The sequence below is a fragment of the Nicotiana tomentosiformis genome, chromosome 12, assembly GCF_000390325.3.
Source record: "Nicotiana tomentosiformis chromosome 12, ASM39032v3, whole genome shotgun sequence".
In the NCBI taxonomy this organism is placed as follows: Eukaryota; Viridiplantae; Streptophyta; class Magnoliopsida; order Solanales; family Solanaceae; genus Nicotiana; species Nicotiana tomentosiformis.
The window spans coordinates 31,275,223-31,293,683 of record NC_090823.1 but is presented as its reverse complement, the minus strand read 5'-3'; positions in this window follow the sequence as shown (position 1 = coordinate 31,293,683).

The following is an 18,461-nucleotide window of genomic DNA, read 5'->3' as shown; positions in this document are numbered from 1 at the left end:
ACCGTGCTTAACAAGAAGTCCAGTAGAGACTAAATTCTTTCTCATTTCGGGAACATGAAGGACATTGTTCAAAGTCATGACCTTGCCAGAAGTCATTTTTAGAAATACCTTCCCATATCCTTCAACTTTTGCTGTTGAAGCATTTCCCATATAAACTGTCTCTCCGGGTTCAGCAAGAGCATAGGTAGCAAAAGCCTCTCTAACTGCACAAACATGGCGAGTGGCTCCTGAATCAAACCACCACAGTTTAGGATTTCCCACCAAGTTACATTCAGAGAGCATGGCACACAAGTTATCAACATCATCATGGTTTACTACCATGTTTGCTTGACCCCTTTTCTTGTCTTTCTTCGGAGCACGACACTCCGTAGATTTGTGTCCGGTTTTCCCACAGTTGTAGCAGTTTCCACTGAACCGCTTCTTGCTTGGGTTGTATTTCGGACCAGAAGCCTTCTTCCTCTTTTTGTTAGCTTCAACAATATTTGCTCCCATTATTGTTGAATTTCCACGGCCTCTCCTTTCAGCAGCTTTATTGTCCTCTTCGATTCTCAACCGAACAATGAGATCTTCAAGGGACATTTCCTTTCGTTTGTGTTTCAAATAATTTTTGAAGTCCTTCCACAACGGAGGCAACTTCTCAATCATTGCTGCTACTTGGAATGCTTCGTTGATTACAAGACCTTCAGCAAGTAGATCATGAATAATCACTTGCAATTCCTGGACTTGAGTAATAACAGACTTGCTATCTATCATTTTGTAGTCCAGAAATTTTGCGGCAACGAATTTCTTCATCCCGGCATCTTCAGTCTTATATTTCTTTTCAAGCGCATTCCACAATTCTTTGGATGTCTCCATGCTACTGTATACATTATACAGATTATCATCCAGTCCGCTAAGAATATAATTCTTGCATAAAAAATCAGAATGCTTCCACGCTTCAATCACGAGAAAGCGTTCATTATCTGGAGTTTTATCCGGCAGATCAGGAACATCTTCCTTGATGAACTTCTGTAGACATAACGTAGTTAAGTAGAAGAACATCTTCTGCTGCCAGCGTTTGAAATCAATCCCGGAAAATTTTTCGGGTTTTTCTGCCGGTGCCAACGCCGGTGTTCGGCTTGTCGTTGCGTTGGCAGTCGCCATCGGAACAGCTTGGTTTTCGTTTTCAGTCATCATCTTTTCTGTAAAAGAATGACACAAACAAACGTTTAATACACGTTTTCAAACTGGAGTAAAAATCACGTAGATTTTAATATCCAACAAAACACCACGAAGGCTTAACTCTCCAAAACGGGAGTACACAAACCACAAAGGTTTTAGTTTGCAGAATAATAAGAATAACACAAGTACAGAAATAAATATTAAATTCCTTAAGATTGTTATTCCCGTCAATATACCTGTATTTGTAAATATTAATTCTGCAAAATATAAGTTAACGTAATGAAACAATAATAATAAATTCGAGCCCACTGAATTCACAGTGTTTCCTTAAGGAATTTAATCCCCTCCTAGTACCCAAGGTTATGGATTATTTCCTCCCAGGATAGAACGAATAACACACTGGTGTAGCGGTACTTCAAACCCCAGTGTTTCGGCGAACACAAAGTTCGGTAGCAAATCACACTTACAGTTGCTTTGTTTGAAGTTAAAAACAATGCAGAACGAAGGAGTATATACTCAGAAAAACGTATGGAAGTTCTGAGAGGAAGGAATGCAATGTATAGCCAATTTGTTGAGCGAATTGTATGTTGAGTTTAGTATCTTTCTTCAACATTTGCTGCTCATATATATAGCAGCCAAGAAGGAGTGCAAGACCAAACGTCCACCCTTCATGGTGGAGCAAGCATTACATGTTTGTGGAGCAAGCACTTCATGTTTGTGGAGCAAGCACTTCATGGTGGGAAGACCATTATCCGGCTGCCAAATTATCAATACACGGATTGGAAAATATCCGTTTACAAATACGGATAATCTTACGTTAATATTTACTATTAACAAATAAATTTGGTCCAAAAAATTAATCAATCAATCGATCATTTGACCAAATCCAAATCCAAATCCGAATCCGAAGCCGAAGCCGAAGCCGAAGCCGAAGCCGAAGCCGTAGCCGTAGCCGAAGCCGAGCCGAGCGAGCGACGACGACGACGGCGCGAGGCTTGCTTTCTTCTTAACTCTTTAAGAGCTACAAGAAGAGCAATTATATATATACCCACCAAAAATGTCTTCCACTTCCAATATGGGACAATGTCTCATTGTTAAGAGGGAAACTTAAAATTTTACTCAAAATTTCATTTTCCCTCCATTTCCCATTCACCCTCATTTTAAGAATATTACATCTTAAAAATAAAACCTCAACAATAAATACATCATTTGTTCGAAATATATATAAACAAATTTGAAAATCTATAGCTACCAAGGACAAGTGGTAGCTATAACCGGAATGCAAGTACATCTTCAATGCTAGCTCCCGCCATACTCAGCGACATCAGCTCCAAGATCTGCACGCAAGGTGCAGACGTGTAGTATGAGTACAACCAACCACATGTACTAAATAAGTAACAAACCTAACCTTAGGTTGAAAGTAGTGACGAGCTCGGATGATAGTCGGAGTCCAATATCAATAGCCAATAACAATTCATAACAGTATAGTGAAGACAGTAAAGATAGATAACTAAAGAAATATAATTCCCAGCGCGTTCATGAATACGGAAAAGTAGACATGCTTTTCTAGTATAACAGTCTCAGTTTAAATCTTACCAATGAAATCAATTAAACATGAGAAGGACTATGTTTTTCCCTATTTACAACATTAGATATGACTTTTTATTTACTAGTTAGCATGAGAAAAATGCATCTCTATGCTTACATGTAAAATATATATGTCATGTAATTAAATGTCATGTCACTGTCTAGCATGAGGAATGTATATCTTTGTGCCTACATGTCAAATATACATGTCAAATAATGAGATGTCATGTCACTGTCTTGCATGAGAAAGGTACATCTCTATGCCTACATGTCAAATATACATGTCAACTGATTAAATATCATGTCATTGTCTAGCATGAGCAAGGTACATATCTATGCCTACATGTCAAGTAATCAGTTTCACAGTAAACACATTAAGTACACAAAATCTTAGAACACTCCAGGTGCCTCGTTCAAAAGCCCATTTCATAACTGTGGGTCCATCAAAATAATCACACTTAGCACTATACGGGTTCATGCATAATTGCCCATCATCGACCACGTGTATATAACACTGTACGTGCACCCATTGCTGGCATGTCAGACTTCGGAGGGGCGGATCATACCCAAGCACTAATCATAATCACCTAGCCCAATAATGGGGGCATGATGCACGCGTAGCCTCAAATCAGTACAACTTAGCCCAATGTGGGTCCTGGAATACGTGTCACCTCAATATCAATATTACCGTTGCGGCGTGCAACCCGATCCAAATATCCATATCAATATGACTCTATAGCCCAGATCAGTCAACAATCCGCTCAAGTCTCACTATGCATACATCTCACTGAAACACAATCTAATTATATAACACGGAATAACACAATATGTCTCAAATACAATTCAAACTCGTGTCACGCACAAAGACACTAATAACATGTGAGATAGCATATCTAAAGTGCACAGAGACCGAGATATAACATGCATATGTAACTATCATGACTGTACAGTATGACTACGACTAAGACAAATAGCTCAATATGCCAAAAATAGCCTTATTATGTCGCAAACAATTGAACAGGTAGCCCAGGTACAATTTCTAGCATGAATAATATCTGACGTAGTCACATAAATGGAGAAAATATGATAGTAAAGAAGCATGATAGAAAAACAAGGCATATAATAGACTAAGACTACTTGTATCATGAATACCTCGGTGCACGCACCCACGCCCGTTACCTAGCATGTATGTCACCCCAACCTATCTCAATTATCATAGTTCTTATGAATATTTACCCTTAAATCCAAGCAACTCAAAAATATCAAATAATGCCATAAGAAACAAACCTAAACGATAAATATCGAATATTTAATCAATTACTCAAAGTTAACCAAAAAGTCAAACTCGGACTCGCAGTTCGAAACTCGATAAAACTCACAAATTCCGATAACCCATTAGAATACAAGTCCAACCATACTAATTTCACTCAAATCCGACTCCGAATCGATGTTCAAACCTCAATATTTTATATTAGGAAAGTTAAGACAAAACCCCCTCAATTCTCTTTTATAATCATAATACAATGCCAAAATCGAAGATGGAATCATCGAATATAATAAAACCGAGTCAAAAATACATATCCCAATCTATGTGGTGAAAATCCCTTCCAAAATTGCCCAAAATCGAGCTCCAAATCTCAAATTGTGATAAAAAGAACCAAAGCCTCGATATATATGCATCTGCCCAGAACATCCGCATTTGCGGACAAAATGCCGCACATGCGACATCGCTTTTGTGACCAGAACCTCATTTCTGTGAGACATGCCTATAATCCCAAACTTGCGGAAGAAATCTTCTTCTGCGACATCGCAGGTGCGATGACATGCACTGCTTCTGCACAACATAACTCGCTTTTGTGCTTCTGTACATGCGCCATAACTTCCGCATTTGTGATATCTTTCCCCGACCTATCTTTTCGCTTTTATGCCTCCATAACCGCATTTGCGGATCCGCACATGCGGCTAATGTTCCGCAGGTGCGATGACACCAGATCCCAACCCAAACTAGCAATAACTAACATGTTTCCAAATGATCCGAACCACATCTGAAACTTACTCGAGCCCTTCGGGACCCCGTTCGAACATAACAACAAGTCCCAAAATATAACATGGACCAACTCGAATTCTCAAATCACACAAAACAACATCAAAACTAGGAATCGCACCTCAAATCAAACTTTATGAACCTTTGAACTTTCAACTTTCAAAACTCGTGTCGAACCATACTGATAAGTGGGGATTTTGACTACTTATTAGCACCTTTTAGCTTTTGTTTTAGTCTAAAAGCGTTGAATGGTTTTCCCAAAACTGATGAAATGTGCAAAATTACAGGAATGTTGGAAGTTGGACTCCCGAGATAAAATTCGACTAAAAAGGAGTAATCTAAATACAAGGCAATAAAAGGGAGAGAAGCTCACAAAGTGCAGACCGCAGAATTTTATCTGCGGCCGCAAACAATGAAGAAAATCCCAGCAAGCTTTTTAGAAAACCGCGGACAGCATAGAAATTGTGTGGCCGCAAATGACAAGTTGGAGATCAACTTCAGAGGGTGTGCAAATTTCCAAAGTCCAAGACCCTAAAAAATTTGCGGCCGTAGAAGTAAAGATATGGACCGCAGAAAACCAGATTGTTGCTGCAGTGATAAATTAGTGGACAGCAGAAACATTGCCTCGCGGACGCAGTTGAGAATTGTGCGACCGCAAAATCCCAGCTCCTACAAGATGAAGAATTCTGCGGACCGCACATGGAATTGTGCGGCCGCAGAACCTCCCGAAGGGCATTTTTGTCTGAAATTTCCAGCCTTGAATAAATAGACGAATTTCACAAAATTACGTCAACTTTTGACATCAACAAGTCCTGTAACCATTTTTCTTTGCCTCTTTTGAAAGTTTTCTACATTTTGGAGTATTTTACTATAGATTTTATCATTTTAACTTTATAATATGAGTTTAATAGTATTTCTTCTTCTAATTCTTCAATTTCAAGCATGAGTAGCTAGATTTTTACTAGGGTTGTGATCCAACCCTAGTGTGTAAATCTTATGGGTATCTAATTTAGTACTTGTTTATGATTGGGTGTTTACTATTTAGCCTTGTTTATGTTTTAATTTGTGGAATTAATGGTTGCAAACATTAGTTCATGCATGTTTGACTTAGTTTCTACTTGAGAAAGAGAGACTTAGTCTAGGAAAACTTGGTTAACAAGAAATTGGGTCAATCGAAAGATTGATTAACCCAATTAAAAGGTTCAACCTAGAAATAGTAATAACCCGACTTGAGATTTTATCAACCGTTTTGTGTGATACCCATTTAGACTTGAGAAAGCCAAATTGGAAAAAATCACTCTCTGATCGAGAGGTATTGAATGGGTAGTTGAGAGTTGATAGCTATAATACACCCCGATCGGCAAAACAAGCATTAAAATTTTTATCCCATTAGGCGAACACCTAGGTGATGGTCATAGCCCTAGGCTTTTTACAAACTTGAAAAACAATAAAAACTATTATCCTAGTCTTATTTGTTTACTTTGAAATATTTAGTTTTAAAATATAGCAACAAAACCATTTTCTAGAAGTGCAAATTAAGATAGTTCAAATTCACGCATTAGAATATATACTCCCAATTCCCATCTAGCTCCCTGTGGATTCGATCCCGACTCTTTGTTAGGTTACTATAATTTCAATCGACCGTGCCATACCTTGTTTTAAGATGTGCATTGTGCGCGATAGGTCAATTTTTGGCGCCGTTGTCGGGGAGTTAAAAATGGTTTTAGCTATATATTTGAGTGTGTGTTTAGAATATCTTCTTTTCCTTCAGTGTTACTAACATATTGGGAAATTTTAGGTGCAACCATGGAAAACAATGAGCTCGGAAACATTACTTTGGGCGATGTGGATGTTGAGTATGATCAAATAGATGAGGTTCCTTTTGAACCTCAAGCCAATAGACGAGGCCGAGTGCCTCATGAAAATGTGCCCGCTCCACCCCCACCTCCACCATAAGCAGCTCCACACTGGGTGTTGCCGAATGAAGGATATGCAAGTGCAATAGTCTCTCCCCGTATTAGGATATGAAACTTTTAAATAACCAATGTGATGCTCACCTTGCTTGAGCAACAAGGGTTCTTCACCGGTGCTACGGGTCAAAATGCATACAAACATTTGAAGGGGTTCATGGATACGTGTTGGGGGACTAAGCAAACAAATGTCTCCGAAGATGCTTTGAGGCTAAGGCTTTTTCCCTTCTCTCTATGGGAGAAAGCTTTAGATTGGTTGGAACGTTTTCCAAACCATTCCATTCATATTTGGGATGAATTGGCAGAGAAATTTATTTCTAAGTACTTCTCTCCCGGGCATATGGCTATACTTTGGGATGAAATTCTAGCATTCAAGCAAGAGCCCAATGAACCATTATACGAGATATGGGAACGATATAGAACAACATTTAAATAGTGTCCCAACAACGATATGACGGAGAACATGATTCAACAAACTTTCTATCGGGGAATCAACATAACCAACTAATGTGTAGTGAATCAACTTGCTAGTGGGAACTTCATGATTACGCCTTATGCGGAGGCGTGTGATATTTTGAATTAAATGGCAGACACTTCTTCAGCGTGGCAATCCTAGGTTAATGTTCCATAAGGTGATCCTAATGTAATTCACATTCATAAAGAGTTGCATGGCCATGGGGTCCAATAGCCCAAGGCTATGTCCTCCTTTGTTCTCCGCTTATTCACCAATTGAAAAAGGCTCAACTTCAACAAGTGCAAAACCTGAGGCAAGTCAATGCAATGGAGGAAGTAAGCATGATGGTGAATAAGCGGAGAACAAAGGGTCCGCAAGTGCAACAAAGAATGGACAATTTTGTGCAATAAGATAGTGGATTTGAACAAGATGACTCTTACAATGACCAAGAAGAAGAGGTCCAATATGTGAACAACTTTCAAGGGCAAAGAAACAACTTCCAAGGCCCAAGCCAACAACAATGGAGACCTCAAAACAATCAAGGAAATTGGAATTCTCACAACCAAGGTAATTGGAGTGGTGAAAACAATCAAAGAAATTGGAATAACCACAACAATCAAGGAAATTGGAGTGGTGGACATAATCAAGGGAATTGGCATAACAACAATAACCAAGGCAATTTGGGAGGAAACAATCAAGGCGATTAGAGTAACAATCAAGGAAATCGGGGGTCGGGTTTTCCAAGGCCCCCGATGTATCAACAACCGAGCAACCTGCCTCCTTATCCTTCCCATGGTCCTAGCTCTTCCAACAATGAAAAGGGACGTATTGAGAACATGTTCAAGCAAACGATAGAGAAGAATACCGATTTTGATGACCAACTTGCCTCACACAACACATCGATCCGCAACTTAGAAGTGCAAATGGGGAAAATCTCTCAAGCTCTAAATTCTCGTCCTAAGGGGGCACTACCAAGTGACACGGTGGTGAACCCAAAGGGTAGGAACAACACGGGGCATGCCATGGCCGTTACTACAAGAAGTGGAAAAGGTGTGAATGCACCCACCCCAAGTCAAATGCAACTTGTGGATGATGATCAAGTGGTACAAGAAGAAGAGATCCCGAACAATGTAGTGCAACCAAATGATAAAGCGTGGATTGATATTGATGACAATGTGGAAGAGACTCAAGAGGAAGTGAACCCATCTAGGGATCATATTATTGACATACTGGAACGGGTAGTGCAAAAGGCTAAGGCACCATTGCCTAAGCCTCATCCTATGTATCCTCAAAGGCTTGCCAAGCAAAATGGTGAGATTCAATTCAAAAAGTTCATTGACATGATGAAGAGTCTATCAATCAATGTGCCATTAGTTGAAGCCTTGGAGAAAATGCCCGGCTATGCAAAGTTTATGAAGGATTTGGTGACAAAGAAGCAGTCGATGAATTTTGAAACTATCAAAGTCACTCATCAAGTGAGTGCAATTGTGCATTCAATGGCTCCTAAATTGGAAGATCCCAATGCTTTCACAATCCCTTGTACTATTAGAAGTGCCGAGTTTGTTAAAGCTCTTTGTGATCTTGGGGCAAGTATCAATTTGATGCCCTATTTGGTTTTCAAGACCTTGGGAATTGGGCAACCAAAACCCACATCTATGAGATTAAAAATGGCTGATCATACCATGAAGAGACCGTTGGGAGTGATTGAAGATGTATTGGTTCATGTTGATAAGTTCATTCTTCTGGCGGATTTTATCATTCTTGATTGTGAAGTGGACTACGATGTGCCAATTATTCTTGGAAGACCTTTCCTTGATATGGGAAAGGCTCTTGTTGATGTGGAAGCCGGAGAACTCACTCTCCGGGTGGGTGATGAAAAGGTGGTATTCTACGTGTGCAAATCTATGCGGCAACCAAATAGTAATGAAGTGTGTTCGTTCGTGGACTTGATGACCGATTTGATTATTGATGATACAAGTACCACGATAAATGTGGGTGATATGTTGGAGGTCGTCTTGCTCAACTTTGATGATGATGAGATGGATATCTTCATGGAATGTGTGAACTCTTTGCTAGGGATGGGATTGTACAACTATGCACCCCGGAAACTTTTCTTGGATCTTGAAAATAGGAAAACTCCTCCTACAAATCCTTCAATTGAAGAGCCTCTTACCATGGAGTTGAATCCATTGCCTCCACATCTTCGGTATGAATTTCTTGGCCCTTGTTCTACTTTTCCGGTTATTCTTTTCTCTTGTTTGACTAACGTGCAGGTTGACTCTACATTGGCGGTGCTCCACAAGAGGAAGAAGGCTATAGGGTGGACTTTGGCGGATATTCGGGGAATAAGTCCCGCATTTTGCATGCACAAGATTAACTTGGAGAAAGATTCCAAATCTATTGAACATCAAAGGAGATTCAATGAGGCTATGCAAGACGTGGTCAAAAAGGAGATTATCAAGTGGTTGTATGCCGGGTTTGTCTACCCCATTTCCGATAGTTCGTGGACTTCTCCGGTGCAATGTGTCCCAAAGAAGGGGGGCATGGAGGTGGTCATAATAACAAGAATGAGTTGATTCCCACAAGAACAGTGACCGGGTGGAGAGTGTGTATAGACTATCTCAAGTTAAACAAAATCACAAGAAAGGATCATTTTCCACTTCCCTTCCTTGACCAAATGCTTGATAGGTTGGCCGACCGTGATTTCTATTTCTTTCTAGATGGATATTCGGGCTACAACCAAATCCTTATTGCTCCAGAGGATCAAGAGAAAATAACTTTTACATGTCCCTATGGTACTTTCGCCTTCAAGTTGATGCCATTTGGTCTATGTAATGAACCAATGACTTTTCAAAGGTGTATTATGGCGATATTAACGGACATGGTAGAGGAATACCTTGAAGTTTTCATGGATGACTTCTCGGAGGTCAGGGATTCCTTTGATGATTGCTTGGCAAATTTGGATAAAGTATTGGCAAGAAGTGATGAAATGAACTTGGTGCTAAATTGGGAGAAGTGTCATTTCATGGTCAAGGAAGGCATTGTCCTTGGCCACAAGATCTCGAAGAATGGCATAGAATTCGACAAGGCAAATATTGAGGTGATTTCTAAACTTCCGCCTCCGACTTCGGTGAAAGGCGTGCAGAGTTTCTTAGGTCACACGGGGTTTTACCGGCACTTCATAAAGGATTTATCTAAAGTGGTGAACCCGTTGTGCAAGATCTTATAGAAAGATGAAAAGTTTCACTTCAATGATGATTGTATGAGAGCCTTTGAATTGCTAAAGTTCAAGTTGACAACCACTCCCATTATCACCGCTCCTAATTGGATTATCCCTTTTGAGCTCATGTGCGATGCTAGCGATGTAGAGGTTGGGGCTATTTTGGAGCAATGCATCAAAAATATTTTTCATCTGGTCTACTATGCTAGTAATACCATGAATAGTTCCCACGTCAACTACATCATTACGGAAAAAGAGCTCATTACCATTGTGTTTGCAATTGAGAAGTTCCGCATGAAATTAATGGGTGTAAAGGTTAATATTCATACGAATCATGAAACACTTCACTATCTTATGAGCAACAAAGATTCAAAAGTCGGTTGATGCGATGGGTGCTATTGTTGTAAGAGTTTGATATTGACATCCAAGATCGAAAAGAGAGTGAAAATCAAGTGGCAGACCACTTGTCTCATTTGGAGGAGGAGGCGAGGCCGTATGATGGCCTTGAGATCAATGACTCCTTCCATGATGAGCAACTCTTGGCTATTTCAATGAAGGAGGTGACATGGTTCACGGATCTAGAAAACTTCTTTGTGTGTGGAATCATCCCGAATGAGTTCTCTTCAAATCAAAGGAAGAAGCTCATACGGGATTGTCAAGATTATTATTGGGATGAGCCATACCTTTTTCGGATCTGAACGGATGGGGTAATTAGAAGATGTGTACTGAAAGAAGAGCAAAGTGAAATTCTTGGGGCTTGCCATTCTTCGTCTTATGGTGGTCACCATGGCGGAGCAAGAATGTCGGCCAAAGTACTAAGTTACAGTTTCTATTGGCCCACTGCCCCACTCTTTACAAAGATGCAAGTGATATGGTGAAAAGATGTGATGAATGTCAAGTTGTCAACGGGCCGGTGGAATCTCGAAGAAGAATGAAATGCCTCTCAATACCATTTTGGAGATTGATATCTTTGATGTCTGGGGTATTGACTTCATAGGTTCTTTTGTGAGCTCTTGTGGAAATACCTACATCTTGGTCACGGTTGATTATGTGTCTAAATAGGTTGAGACCATTGCTCTACCCAACAATGAAGCGAGAAGTGTGGTGGTGTTCTTGAAGAAGAAGATTTTTACAAGGTTTGGTACTCTGCGGGCTATCATAAGTGATGGGGGTCGCATTTTTGCAACAAGGCTTTTGACACTTTGCTTAGCAAGTGTGGTGTCACTCATAAAGTTAAGACTCCCTATTATCCACAAGCTAGTGGTTAAGTAAAAGTCTCCAACTGGGAGATAAAGAGTATCTTGTCCAAAACAGTGAATGATAAAAGGATGGATTGGTCAAAGAAGCTTGATGATGCATTATGGGCTTATCGAACTGCTTTCGAAACTCCTATTGGAGTGTCTCCATACCGGTTGGTGTTCGGCAAAGCTTGTCATCTTCTGGTGGAACTTGAGCACAAAGCCATGTGGGCTCTAAAGAAGTTTTGATTGGGATGCAACCGCTAACTTGAGGGTTGCGCATTAGAATGAATTGGATGAGTTCTGGTACCATGCCTATGCAAGTTCATCCTTGTACAAAGAGAAGATAAAGTACATTCATGACAAATACATTTGGAACAAAGAGTTCAAGGTGGGCGATCTTGTTTTGTTGTTCAACTCACGGTTGATGATATTTCCTATAAAGCTAAAATCTAAATGGAGTGGTCCCTTTGAAATTGTGGGTGTGACACCTTTTGGTGCATTGGACTTGAAGAACACAAATAATGAGGTATTCCGAGTCAATCGTCACCAGGTGAAGCACTATTTGGGAGAGGTTGGTGATGGCCACGTTGTGGCAGTGATTCATTTCAAATAATGGCAATATGTGTCGTGTCGCAACGTTAAATCAAGCGCTTCTTGGGAGGCAACCCATGTTTCTTTTTCCTCTTTTCTAGATAGGTGTTATTTTTGTGCTAACTGGATTTGAAGTGTGTTGCAGGAATGAGTGAATTTTATAGGAAGAGTGCCCAGAAATCTGGGTAAGTATGGAACGAATTACAAACTAGAAATGTATTGTGTGGATCACACAATTTTGGTTGCTATAGCAAAAGGTACTCTACGGCCACACAATTGCATTACGGACCGCACAAGTTGAAGGTGGAAAATTTCAACTCTCTGAAGTTAGTCCGTCATAGGAATGGCCGATCTGCGGTCCACAACAAAACTTGCGTCCGCACACCTAATTCTGTGGACCGCAAAATGCCAGGGCAACTGGGCCCTCGGGTAACAGAGTATGGACCGCAACTGGATTTATGCGGCCGTACTCAAGTCCCCTTCCCTGCCAGAACCCGTTCACTATAAATAGAAGAGGCTAGGGCATTGTTCCCTTTTCCCCTCTTTGAGCTCACAAATTGTACTAAATTGAAATTTCTTGTTAAATTATCTTCTCACAAGCCAAACAACTATTGATCACTCATCTCTTGCACTCATTCATATCCGGTATGCATCATCATCTTGATTAATTTCTTTTAATTTTTAGATTTTTAGTGAAATTTTGGTCTATTTGTATGATTGAATCTATTTGAACAACCATGTGGGATAAATATGTAGTGGGTGGACTGGTAAATGCTCTAAGGGTAATGGGTAAATAGATTTTCATGGTTAGATGTTGTTTCCATGTCATAATTGTGCAAACTTTTCAAGCCCTAGGTGAAAAACGACCATATGTTCGTAATTGTTGGAATCTGCGGCCGCACAAGAAATTATGCGGTCCGCAGAAGTTATAGTCTAGGTAATTATAGTAAGGTATGGTTTTGCGGCCACAATGAAAAATATGCGGACCGCAGAAATCCCATTACGGTAACAGAACAACTTAACTCATGTGATTAGAGAGTTGTCATTTTGTTGACTCTCATGTGCGGGCACAAAGCAATTTGTGTGGACCGCAGAAAACTAGTTGCGGCTGCAATACAACCAATTCTCTGTCATCAGAGAGTTGGCATATTGGTGATATCTGAGTTGCGGCCGCAATGAAAAATATACGGACCGCAATGGAAAATTATGCGGTCTGCAATGCCCATTCTGCGGCCGCAATGACAATTTTGTGGTCCGCTATTCCCCACCTTGCAAGCATATCTCTACTGTGTTTTTTATTGTAATCTCTGGTGTGTCTTTGCATTCATTTTGAGTCTGAACTTGAATTGCAACTAACAATTGCCTTTGCTTTGTACAGAACATGGTTCGATCTAGAGGACGAGGCGACATTTCAAAAGGAAGGGGTGACCCTTCTCGGGGACGAGGGAAGAGACCCTTACCTAGTGCCCAATATCCTGAAAGCAGAAAGAAGTTAGTAGTCGACAGAGGTAGAGCCGCAGACCTCTCAGAGACCAGTTCTTATATCCCATCTAAGGACGTCTCCGAGGGCAACTCAGCCTCAGTACATGAGTAGTCGGTTGTCCAATCAAGGCCACCAGGGAGATATCAGCTCAGGGATGAGCCATCATCATCACATAGCACCTCTGAGGGTTCGGAGAGTGCCAGTCAGGATTCTAAGCATTCCATTACACATGTACCCCAGCCATTAGAGACATTAGTTCAGGACATCCCAGATGATGGCAGAGGGGGAGATGCTACTGTTACCGGCCTTGAGAGGTCGAAGAATAAAGAGGTGTGGGAGGACCAGTTTGTCAGTTTGGCTACTTCACCAGTTTCTATCAATGGTGGCCACTAAGTTCGCTCACTCTTGAGCGGCAATATCAATTGAAAATTTAGAAAAGTATAACCCTGTAGTTTTGAGGCAATTTCGGGAATGCAAAGGGTGGATGTGGTTCACCCAGAGCGTGGTGGATGCGAAGGAATAACTTGTATGGAAATTCTACGCCAATGTGGCGCATATCAAGAAAGGGGCAAAGGTGACTAAAGTGAGGAACCTCAAGGTGCATTTTGACCAGCACACATTGAACACCTATTTGGGATTTGATGATGTCGAGCCCACGGAGTACCTTGAGAAATGTGCACTTGGGGGATGCAGCTCGTCCTTGGCTAGCTGAGATTTTAGCAGCTCCTGGGCTGCCACCACCATGGATCACAGTAGGGGTTTCTATTCACCGGAGTACGCTGATCTTTGAGGCAAAGGGCTGGCAAACCTTTCTATGCAACCGACTAGACCTGAGCCAGAATGAGACATATCTTTCGCTCCCGCGAGCAGTTCTAGTAGCTTCCATCATGGTCGGGTACCTGATCAATATGGATTCCGTGATGTCGGACAACATCTCTGTGCTCGCCAGGCAAGCTGACATATCTTACTCATATCCCAACACCATTACAGAGTATCTTATGGATGCGAGGGTGGAGCCGAGAGATTTTGATACGAAGGTACAGGTGAAGAAGCCTTTTGTATGGTACTCGTTGATGGATGTACACAACCCTAAGAGAAAGGGTCAGTCGTCTACGACCACAGGCCAGTCTGATGATCCATCGATGGTAGCTGCAGAGGCAATTGACATTCCATCCACTTCAGCCGAGCCTTCAGCTAGTGTAGCAGCTATGCCTCCACCTCCAGCCTCAGTGCCTTTAGCAACCCCTATTACAAGTTCCACCTCGACATTGAAGCCAGTGCGAATGCCTACTGCTCCACTCTTTGCACTGCAAGTCTCCCAGACATTGTCGAGCCTCAACAACTGGATGCCGACAACTACTGCAAAGTTGTCTGACATATCCAATACTATTGCAGCACAGTCCTCCATTCCGGCACCTCAGATGCCCCGAACAGTGGAAGAAACATTGAAGAAGCTCTTGGAGAACCAGAACATGATTATGGCTACATTGGTGCAACATGGGTCAGTGATAGAAGAGTTGGAAAAGGAAGCGAAAAAGATGAGAAAGTCCCAGGTCTCCAAGAAGTCAGTGGACAAGCTTCGGAGACAGGTTACTAAGCTTGCAGCAGCCGGAGACATTCCCTTTGACATGCTGATTGACCCACACCATCCAGGCCCAGATCCTGTAGAACCTTCAGCACCAGCTGGCCAGTCTGAGGAGCTAGACCTTGCTGCTGACACAGCCGAGGCAGTGCGTCAGATGTTCACCAACCCAGTCACTCCTAGAGTTGAGGATGATGAGATCTAGTTTGATGAGACTGAGGTCGGTGACGTTGTTGTGAGATGTCCAAGGAGCCATAGGGAGTTTTCTTCACTATTACCCTTCCTTTACTCTCATTTTGTTAAGTATTGCGGACAATGCTTATTTTTTTTCGGGAGGGGGTGGAGTTTATTTGATCTAATTTGATGATTCTGAGACAATTAGTTTGTAATAACTGACAGTATTTTATTCTCTTCCCTTATTCTGTATATATTCTCTCTTTTCTTCTCTCATTAAGTATATTCGTCATGCTTTCAATAGTCTTTACTTGTAGCTTCTTTACATTTGTTTTTCTTATGAGTTAGTGTTTAAATTAGTAGCTTCTTTGCATTTGTTTTTCTTATGAGTTAGTGTTTAAATTAGTAGATTCTTTTTTATTTAGTAGCTTCTTTTTATGTTTTAGTATATAATAAATCTTTGGTTTTCTTAATGCCACGGTTCTTTCCAAAGGTAGTTTTTGTGTGAACCGGGTGACTCTTCCCAATGATGGATGGCGTGACAACCTTCTTAAAGGTCTGGGTCCGGTTTTTTTGTGTGTTTAGGTAATAATAGTAGTAGTAATGAATAAAAAGACCTAATTAAATCATGCGCAAAGAGTCAAACATGCTTCACTTGATACCAACTCACTTAACTACGTCCTTATGGTTAGAAAAAAGTTTTTTGGAAAGAAATAGGTCTAGTTAGTGACTTTGTGACTCATGTGTTGACTTAGGTAATCATCGAGTGGTTTAATCAAACCATAGTGATTTTCAATCTTGAATGTTGTCATTGTGGGCCCTTAAATATATCATCTTTAACAATCCAGTTGCGTTAGGGGTGAGATTTTTGTTTCAAGTCCAAGTACTCGTGCGAATGGTCTAAACTTACCTCGAATGTGTTTCAAGGCGAAATCTTAAGTTTTGCTTGGCTTGAGAAGTGATTGTAGGCTTTCCTTGACCCGCTTGAATTTTTCATTGCCTACCAATGTTGTTATCCCTTGTTAACCCATTTGAGCATCGAGCCTTTCTCATTTGATAACCATGTTACAAGCCTTTACCCATTTTGTCGTGACCCTCTCTTGGCACCCGAGCTTTCCTTAACACTCTTGTGAGACAATTGGCTAAAAACATAAGTTTTGGGGAGAGACGAGGAACTTGAAAGAGGTATCAAGGCACAAAAAGAGAAAAGAAATGATGAGAAGGAAAGGCAAGAAAAGGAAAGAACAAAAAGAAAAGTGCAAAAGAAAGTGAATAAGTAGAGGAGTTGAAGAGATTCAAAGAAAAGTAATGATACAAAGCATGGAGAAATCAAAGAGGGAGAAAATGAATGTCCTGATCAAGAAAGAGTGATGTTAAGCCTCTCTAATTCCCCAAGGAAAAGAAAGTGCCTCAAAGAATTAGCAAAGCATGAGCCGAGAATATAAAATGGAGTGTTTAAGGAAAAGTGAACCCACTCAACCATAGTGTATCCAACCTTAGTCCAAAAGCCTTCATTACATCTCGAAAAAGTCCTACGTGATTTCAAGCCGAGTGAGATTACATTAGTGTCTATCTACATGAGGGGCAAGCCTATGGTACTTGAAGTCGTACTTGCGACATTCTCTTGAGAGATGAGTGAACCTTTTGCAAATCTTTGGATTGAGTGCTAAAATTCTTAAGTGAGCTAGGCAAATGGAGAGTAGAGGAGGAGGAGGAGTTTGGGATCCACAATGACCTACATGAGAGAGCGAGCGTCCTTGACGAATAAAGTCAACTCTTTATGCTCAAGTGTCACATTAAAACTATATGTGGATAAAAGTTTAACTTGTCGCCTTGTTGATAATACATAAGTAGTGTGGGTAATTGTTGGTCCCAACTGAAGTGTGAATGGCCCACCTTTCACTAGCTGAAATGACCCTTAACTTGTGGAGGTGGGAACTATTTTGTTTGCTTGAGAACAAGCAAAAACTTAAGTTTGGGGGAGTTGATAAGTGGGGATTTGGACTACTTATTATCTTTTGTTTTAGACTAAAAGCATTGAATGGTGTTCCCAAAACTGATGAAATGTGCAAAATTGCAGGAATGTTGGAAGTTGGACTCCCAAGATGAAAACCAACTCAAAAAGGAGTAATCTAAACATAGGGCAATAAAAGGCATAGAAGCTCACAATGTGTGGATCGCAGAATTCCATCTGCGGCCGCAAACAATGAAGAAACTCGCAGGCTTTCTAGCAAACTGTGGACTGCACAGGAATTATGTGGCAGCAAATGATGAGCTGGAGATCAACTTCAGAGGGTGTGCAAATTTCCAAAGTCCAAGTCCCTAAAAAATTGAGGACCGCACAAGAATTGTGTGGCCGCAGAAGAAGTGCCTTGCGGCAGCAGAAGTAAAGATATGTACCGCAGAAGACCAGATTGTGGCCGCAGTGATAAATATGCGGACGGCAGAAACATTCCCAGCTCCTGCAAGATGAAGAATTCTGCGGACCGCACATGGAATTGTGCGGCCGCAAAGCCTCCCCAATGGTATTTTTGTCTGAAATTTCCAACCTTGTACAAATAGACGAGTTTCACAAAATTAGGTCAACTTTAGACAGCAGCAAGTCCTGTCGCCATTTTTCTTTGCCTTTTTTGGAAGTTTTCTATATTTCAGGGTATTTTACTATAGATTTTATCATTTTAACTTTATAATATGAGTTTAATTAGTATTTCTTCTAATTCTTCAATTTCAAGCATGAGTAGCTAGTTTTTTACTAGGGTTGTGACCCAACCCTAATGTGTAAACCTTATGGGTATCTAATTTAGTGCTTGTTTATGATTGGATTTTTATTATTTAGCCTTGTTTATGTTTTAATTTGTGGAATTAAACATTAGTTCATGCATGTTTGACTTAGTCTCTACTTGAGAAAGAGAGACTTAGTCTAGAAAAACTTGGTTAACAAGAAATTGGGTCAA